Source organism: Onychomys torridus, chromosome 13 (genome assembly GCF_903995425.1).
Source record: "Onychomys torridus chromosome 13, mOncTor1.1, whole genome shotgun sequence".
NCBI lineage: Eukaryota > Metazoa > Chordata > Mammalia > Rodentia > Cricetidae > Onychomys > Onychomys torridus.
Window position 1 is genome coordinate 26,878,554 of NC_050455.1, and position 7,813 is coordinate 26,886,366.

Here is a 7,813-nt window from a genome sequence, read left to right on the forward strand (position 1 = left end):
CTCAGTAAAATTTAGTTATTCAATTGTGCTGATCACTGCATTATACAAAAATTACTGGTTTTTAGTTGATTTGAACTATCATAAAATTAAATGAATTATAATCAACTAACATTCAATGAGTCAAGTAAGCTTATGTGGTTTCTAAATGTTATATTCACATGGATATAACTGCAAGAAAACTTTACTTAACTTTTGCCAGAATATGAACAATTGAAGAGCTTGGTTTATAGTATCTCTTTATGTTTTACTTTTTGGTTGGTACATATTAATTTTCAAAGCAATGGATTTCCTTTTGAAATTTAATGCATGTACAAAATGTATGCACATTAATCATGTTCACTTTGTGTTTGTTTTTAAATTTCATGTGTCATTCTTATGGAGTTATGTATTTGCATCTTTCCCTGAATTAGTGATTCCTACTCTAAGGATGTGATGAAATATAAAAAGAAAAGTGCTGACCATCCTCTTACCTTGAACTGTAATTTTTGGTTATTCAGTTATAAATTGAAGTGAGAAAGAAGTAAAACTGAGAAAAAGTAAATACAAACAAACATATATGACATAAGTATGGCAGATAACTCTAATGACCGGACCATGAAGTGCCAAGACACCTCTTCTGGAATGATGTCCAGTACTCAGGAAACCAGCCTGAACTGAAAATAGCCAAGATCTGCTATTGCAGCTCCAGAGTAGGACATTGCTGAATAGGAGCTATTCTCTCAGTTCAATCTCGCCAACATTAGGAATAAAAAAATATTCCACTCTTCCTTCATGATCAAAAGTAACAAAAATCAAATATTTTAAAACATGAAGTTAAAGAATATGCATGTATTTTGGAGAATTCCTCTCCAACTTAGATGGATTATATGACACCAGAAAACAACTGTAAAAACTGACTAAATGTAAGATATTATCTCTTCAATACACCTGGAAGCCACTTATATGAAAACTGAGTCCTACAACAGTTTGCTTAAAGAATAATCAACAGGTTCTTGGTATAGACACCATTATTAAGTAGCCTCTGACAGAATGGAAAACCCATTCCAGCTCAGGACTCAGCAGCCCAGGAAAGAAGACTAAAAATGTAACTTGAAAACTCTCTGAAGGCAGAATGAGATTTTGTACAAAATACAGAGATTACAGTTTGGGACTGGTCTGGCAGAGTCGACATAGAGGATTCATGTTTGTAATTTGGAATTTGTCAAAACTCCATGCTTGTAAGGACTTCAGAGAACCTTGACCAATTTTAGTGCCTGTTTGGATTGGAGTGATTGAACAAGACGGTGCTGTCGCAGGCTAAAAGAAAAGGGTGAGCCTTTCCTGAAAGAAGATAATAGTATCATGATTTGGATAGATTTTTACATAAGTACCAACAGTCAGTAGGTACATGTCACAAAACTGGATAATATAAAGAAAACCAGAGAAGAAAAAAACGCAATGACCTAGAAGATGCATGTGTTAGAATAAAATAACAATGTCATTAAAACAAAGTGGTTAATACTTTTGAAACAAGCAACAGTTGAGCAAATAAATAGAAAGACGATTGATATTTAAGACTCAAAGTCAATGTCAATTCAATAACAGAAATATATGTGTCATAAAACTATATAAGTGGTAAAACTTCATGGAAATAAAAGAATACAGAATTAGTGGATGGAATGCATGTTGATATGAAATAACTAAAATAAATACAGAAAAATTGAAGTCTTGAAGAGATGGCTCTGCATTTAAGAGAATGTGGGTTGAATTCGGGTTTCAGCACTCACCCGTTGTCAGAAGGATCACAACTGCCTTTATTCCAGCCCTCAGGGATCCAACACCCTCTTCAAGGACATTCCCACTCTCATGAAATTTATTCACATGCACAAAACACAAATAAATTTAAAAAATCTTTTTTAAACAGTAGAAAATAGAAGTTGAGAGATGTCTCAGTGGTTAAGACCACTTGCTGTTTTCCCAGAGATTCCAGGTTTGGGTCCCAATAAAACCATCTGTAAGTCTAGTTCCAGGGGATTCTGCAGACCTCTGTCTCTGTGGGGTCCCACACAGTGGATTGTTATTCAACAACAAAAAGAAATGAGCTATCAACCTACAGAAAACCAGTAAGAAACTTAAGTGCACATTAATAAGTAACAGACGCTAAGCTGAAAAAAAAAACCTCAATAATGTAAAATTCTGACTGTGGAGAAAGAAAAACTATCAGTGGTTTCCACAGATTCTAATAAGACAGGATAAAGAAAGAGATAGATTTGGAGGATGCAATGGGGGAGGAAGAGACAGTAAAACTATGATATGATATTTTAAAAATATGTGCATGTATGATTAGATTTATCCATGCCTACAGACTTACATCCCAAGAGGGAACCCTGATTTAAACTATGGACTCAGTGGTACATGTGTACGATCATCAATTATCAGAAGCATACCAGTTTGCAGGGGTACCTACAATGAGGAAGTTTGCACATGATGTGAAGAGGAACTCTCTGCATCTCCAAGTCATTGTATGTGATTTTAAAACTAATCATTAAAAATAGACTACTTTTTAAAAGGGGATTTTCATCTCAATACAATGAACTGAAGTAATGAAGTAGTGGAGACAACAGAGGATTACATGACTGTAAGAGAGAAAACTGGAACACTAGGGTAGACCTGTAACCACCCTGATGCAGGACAGTCAAAGCCCCTGAGAAGGAGGTGCCTCATCTGTGTAACATGCTGTAACGGTGTTTGGAAATCAAGAACTCCAACTTCATTCATTCAAAACATATTTTATGTTAAAAGTTTATATGTGAATGGTAAACTTTCAAAATACACACGTATTTTTATGACTTCGAATTATGGAAGTTTAAACGTACTAAACAAAATTGAAAAGTATTACCATATCAGTAAAACACAATTAAGATGTTTTATTGATCAAACCACAATATCAACAAAACTCAAGGCATAGACTGGGAAATATTTGTGCATATATATCTGAAAAAGATATTATACATTATATACAAAATACTTCCTCAACCAACCACCAAACAAATAGAAGCCCCATATAGAAAAAAATACATAAAAGACATCAACAAGCTCCCCAGAAGACTCTATCCTGATGGCCAATCAATGTAAAAGTGTGCATCACTTCATCAATGACAGACAAATGCTAATTAAATTTACATATGAAGTCACCACACACTCACTAAAGTTCTAAAAATCTGGAGAAACAACACAAATGCTAACAGGGATATGAAGCAACTGGAACTCTCATGCTTCATGGTCTTATTATAACTACACATGCAAAATGTTTACCTTTTGGAGAAGCAAAGTAACCAAATGATAGCAGGCCAGGTTCTCTTGAATTTGGCCTATTTTATTTTTATATAAGCTGAGCTAAATAACATTATAGGAAGTCAATAGGTTATCCAATTACTTTTCCCCCTTCTGGATGTATGTTATATACAAGGTGGATATAAAAAGTATACAATTGCCAGGCGTAGGTGATGCACGCCTTTAATCCCAGCACTCGGGACGCAGAGGCAGGCAGATCTCTGTGAGTTCTAAGCCAGCCTGGTCTACAGAGTGAGTTCCAGAAAAGGCGCGAAGTGACACAGAGAAACCCTGTCTCGAAAAAAAAAGTATACAATTAATTTCTCTATATGTTCATTATCTTTAGTTTCATGAACAAAATCAAATTACACATCTACATAAGAAAGCTAATACATTCATTCACTTGGTACTCTAAATAACAAAACATTAATATCGTTTTCGATTATTCTAAAATTTATACTTACAATGAAAACTTAATTCAGCAAAATAGCACTAGAACTTCCAATTGCTAAGAAGTGGTCTTAGAAATTAGGCTGCCTGTGTAAATTGAAAGGATACTGAAACATATCAAGGTTAAAATTTGGAAGGAAATAGTAAAATGAAATGCAAGAACAAATAAGGACGCTTGGTGGCGCTGCAGGCTAAGAGTGTGAAGAAAGGACTCTGCAGACGCTCAGGAAGGCATCTCATCAAGCTGAGAAACAGAACTTTGGCTGCTGTTTGAAGGAGAAGGTAATAAGAAAGATTTCTGGGAGAATTTGGGAAGAAGGTGCCTCTCTAATCGGATTTAGTTCGATATTTTCACGAACCCTGAGTGGATTATTATCGACTAGAAGAAGCAGTGCCCTCTGGACTGCATCTGAACAATGGAGACTGCTCTAGCAAAAACGCCAGAGAAAAGGCAAGTGGTTTTTCTTACTATATTGCTGCTTTTGTGGGAGGCTGATTCTGAGACAATTAGATATTCCATGCCAGAAGAAATGGAGAGTGGATACTTGGTGGCTAACCTGGCAAAAGATCTGGGGCTCAGGGTGGGGGAACTGGCCACCAGAGGGGCGCAAATCCATTCCAAAGGAAACAAAGAGCTCTTGCAGCTGGATGCAGAGACCGGGAATTTGTTCTTAAAGGAAAAACTAGACCGCGAGGTGCTGTGTGGGGTGACAGACCCCTGTGTGCTGCACTTCCAGCTCATTCTGGAAAACCCCTGTGCAGTTCTTCCAAACTGACCTGCAGATCACAGACATAAACGACCACTCTCCAGAGTTCCATCACAGGGAAATGCTCCTAAAAATCCCAGAGAACGTCCAGCCAGGGGCTGTGTTTCCTCTGAACGCAGCTCAAGACTCTGACATAGGGAGCAATGCTGTTCAGAACTACACAGTCAGCCCCAGCCTCCATTTCCATGTGGTTACTCACAGTCGTGCTGATGGCAGGAGATACCCTGAGCTGGTGCTGGACAGAGCCCTGGACAGGGAGGAGGAGCCTGAGCTCACTTTAACCCTCACTGCTGTGGATGGCGGGTCTCCACCCAAGTCTGGGACCACCACAGTTCGCATTGAAGTCGTGGACATCAATGATAACGCCCCCCAGTTTGTACAGTCGCTCTATGAGGTTCAGGTCCCTGAGAACAGCCCCCTCAATGCTCTAATTGTCATGGTCTCTGCCAGGGATTTAGATGCTGGGATTAATGGGAATGTAGCCTACTCTCTGTTTCATGGTGGTGGAGTTTTTCAACCATTTGTAATCGATGAGGTCACAGGAGAGATTCATCTGAGTGATGAGCTGGATTTCGAGGTAAATAGCCATTATAACATAGAAATCGCAGCCACGGATGGAGGAGGCCTTTCGGGGAAATGCACTGTGGCTGTACAGGTGTTGGATGTGAATGACAACGCCCCAGAACTGACTATCAGAAAGCTCACAATATCTATCCCAGAAAACTCCCCAGAGACTGTAGTTGCTGTTTTCAGTGTTTCTGATTCAGATTCTGGGGACAATGGAAGGATGGTGTGTTCTATTCCGAATGATCTTCCATTCCTTTTAAAACCCACATTCGAGAATTATTACACTTTAGTGGCAGAGGGGCCACTAGACAGAGAGAGCAGAGCTGAGTACAACATCACGATCACAGTCACTGACATGGGCACACCCAGGCTCACAACCCAGCACACCATAACAGTGCAGGTGTCTGACGTCAACGACAATGCCCCCACCTTCACCCAAACCTCCTACACCCTGTTTGTCCAAGAGAACAACAGCCCCGCCCTGCACATAGGCACCATCAGAGCCACAGACTCAGACTCAGGCTCCAATGCTCACATCACCTACTCGCTGCTGCCCACTCACGACCCGCAGCTGGCCCTCGACTCGCTCATCTCCATCAACACCGACAATGGACAAGTGTTCGCTCTCAGGGCGCTGGACTATGAGGTCCTGCAGACCTTCGAGTTCCATGTGGGCGCCACAGACCAAGGCTCTCCTGCACTCAGCAGCCAGGCGCTGGTGCAAGTGCTGGTGCTGGATGCCAACGACAATGACCCCTTCGTGCTCTACCCGCTGCAGAACGCCTCTGCACCCTGCACAGAGCTGCTGCCCAGGGCGGCAGAGCCTGGATACCTGGTCACCAAGGTGGTGGCAGTGGACCGCGACTCTGGACAGAACGCCTGGCTGTCCTTCCAGCTGCTCAAGGCCACGGAGCCCGGGCTGTTCAGCGTGTGGGCTCACAATGGCGAGGTGCGCACCTCCAGGCTGCTGAGTGAGCGCGATGCTCCCAAGCACAAGCTGCTGCTGCTGGTCAAGGACAATGGCGAGCCTCCAAGGTCTGCCAGTGTCACTCTGCATGTGCTGCTGGTGGATGGCTTCTCTCAGCCCTACCTGCCTCTGCCAGAGGTGGCTGGAGACCCCGCGCAGGATGAGGATTTGCTCACACTGTACCTGGTCATTGCCTTGGCTTCTGTGTCTTCCATCTTCCTCTTGTCTGTGCTGCTGTTCGTGGGGGTGAGGCTGTGCAGGAGGGCCAGGGCGGCCTCTCTGGGTGGCTGCTCTGTGCCTGAGGGACACTTTCCTGGTCACCTGGTGGATGTCAGCGGCACTGGGACCCTGTCCCAGAGCTACCAGTATGAGGTGTGTCTGAGGGGAGACTCTGGGACTGGTGAGTTCAATTTCCTCAAACCCATGGTCCCCAACCTGTTGCTTCAGGATGCTGGGAGAGAAGTTAAGGAGAGTCCCCACTGCAGGGACAGCTTTTTATTCAGTTAATTGTTGTATCTGGTTCAGTAAATTTATATTTGACAAATCTCTAGCAGTACGGTTCTCTTAAGAAAGTGAATCATTTTATATAAGTATTGACATTGTAAATGAAGCATTTATGTGTATTCCATTACTAATTTTTTTTCATTCTTGGTATCTACTTTAGCAGTTTCAGATGCAATGAATAATGTGTATTACTAACATAATTTCTCTGTTTCACCTCATGTTTTACTTTAGCTCAATATTACACAGCAAAATGCATTTTACTTTGTATGTTTTGGGGTTTTTTTGCCTTTTTGGTTTTTTTTGGGGGGAGGAGGGGATTCTCCTCTTCCTCTTCCTTCTCCTCCTCCTCCTCCTCCTCCTCCTCCTCCTTCTTTTTTCCAAGACAGGGTCTCGAGCTATGTAGCTCTGGCTCTCCTAGAACTCTCTATGTAGACCAGGCTGGCCTCAAGCTAATAGACGTGCATCTATCTCTGTCTCTTCAATACTGGCTATTTTACCTGTTTTTACTAAAAAATTTCAAATTTTTATGGCCAATGTGTTTACATCTTTTTCACTTTAGTTTATTACTATTGGATATTAAATATAGGACCTCTTACCTGCTAACCATACATTCTAATAGTGAGCCTCATTCATAGCTGAAGGTTCTTACAGTTACCCTGAGTAACCATTAACAATTGGCATACTTGTCTTCCAAATTATAAACATTCACTTATTAAAATATTTAGACAGTAGAATTGTGGACATTTTCTTATGTGGACCACATATGTTAGAGATTGTGTGCATTATTTGTCCACCTCATACCTAGCACATTGTTCCTTAAATATTAATGTTAACAATTTCATTTATAAATATTAAAGGGTAACCTTATATACTAATAATTTGTCATCTCAATCACTAAACACAAGTGTTCCAGACTGAGAGTATAATTAATGGTAGACCATGCATGCATGCCAGGGCCTAGGTACACTTCCAAGCACCAAAAAGCAGCAAGCAAACAGATACAAACCACACTTATTAAATTGTTGTACACAATACTGTTTGAAAACTAATCTGAATAACAGAAGTAAAGACTGACATCCTCCAATAATCAAGACTTTTGATGGTCTCATTTTATCCTTTTGTTCTAGAAATAAAAGTGTTCATGTAGCATCTGTGGTTTTGTGTTAATCTCAGCTGTCTACTTGAGATCTAGAATCACCTGACCTCTGGGCACACTATGGAGGATTATCATACTTAGAATAATTGA

The 7,813-nt window shown here is 40.7% G+C and overlaps 1 pseudogene; it reads left to right on the forward strand.

Moving 5' to 3' along the window:
- The first annotated feature begins 3,653 nt into the window (after positions 1–3,653).
- LOC118594481 lies at positions 3,654–6,835 on the forward strand (annotated as a pseudogene).
- The last annotated feature ends 978 nt before the right edge of the window (positions 6,836–7,813 follow it).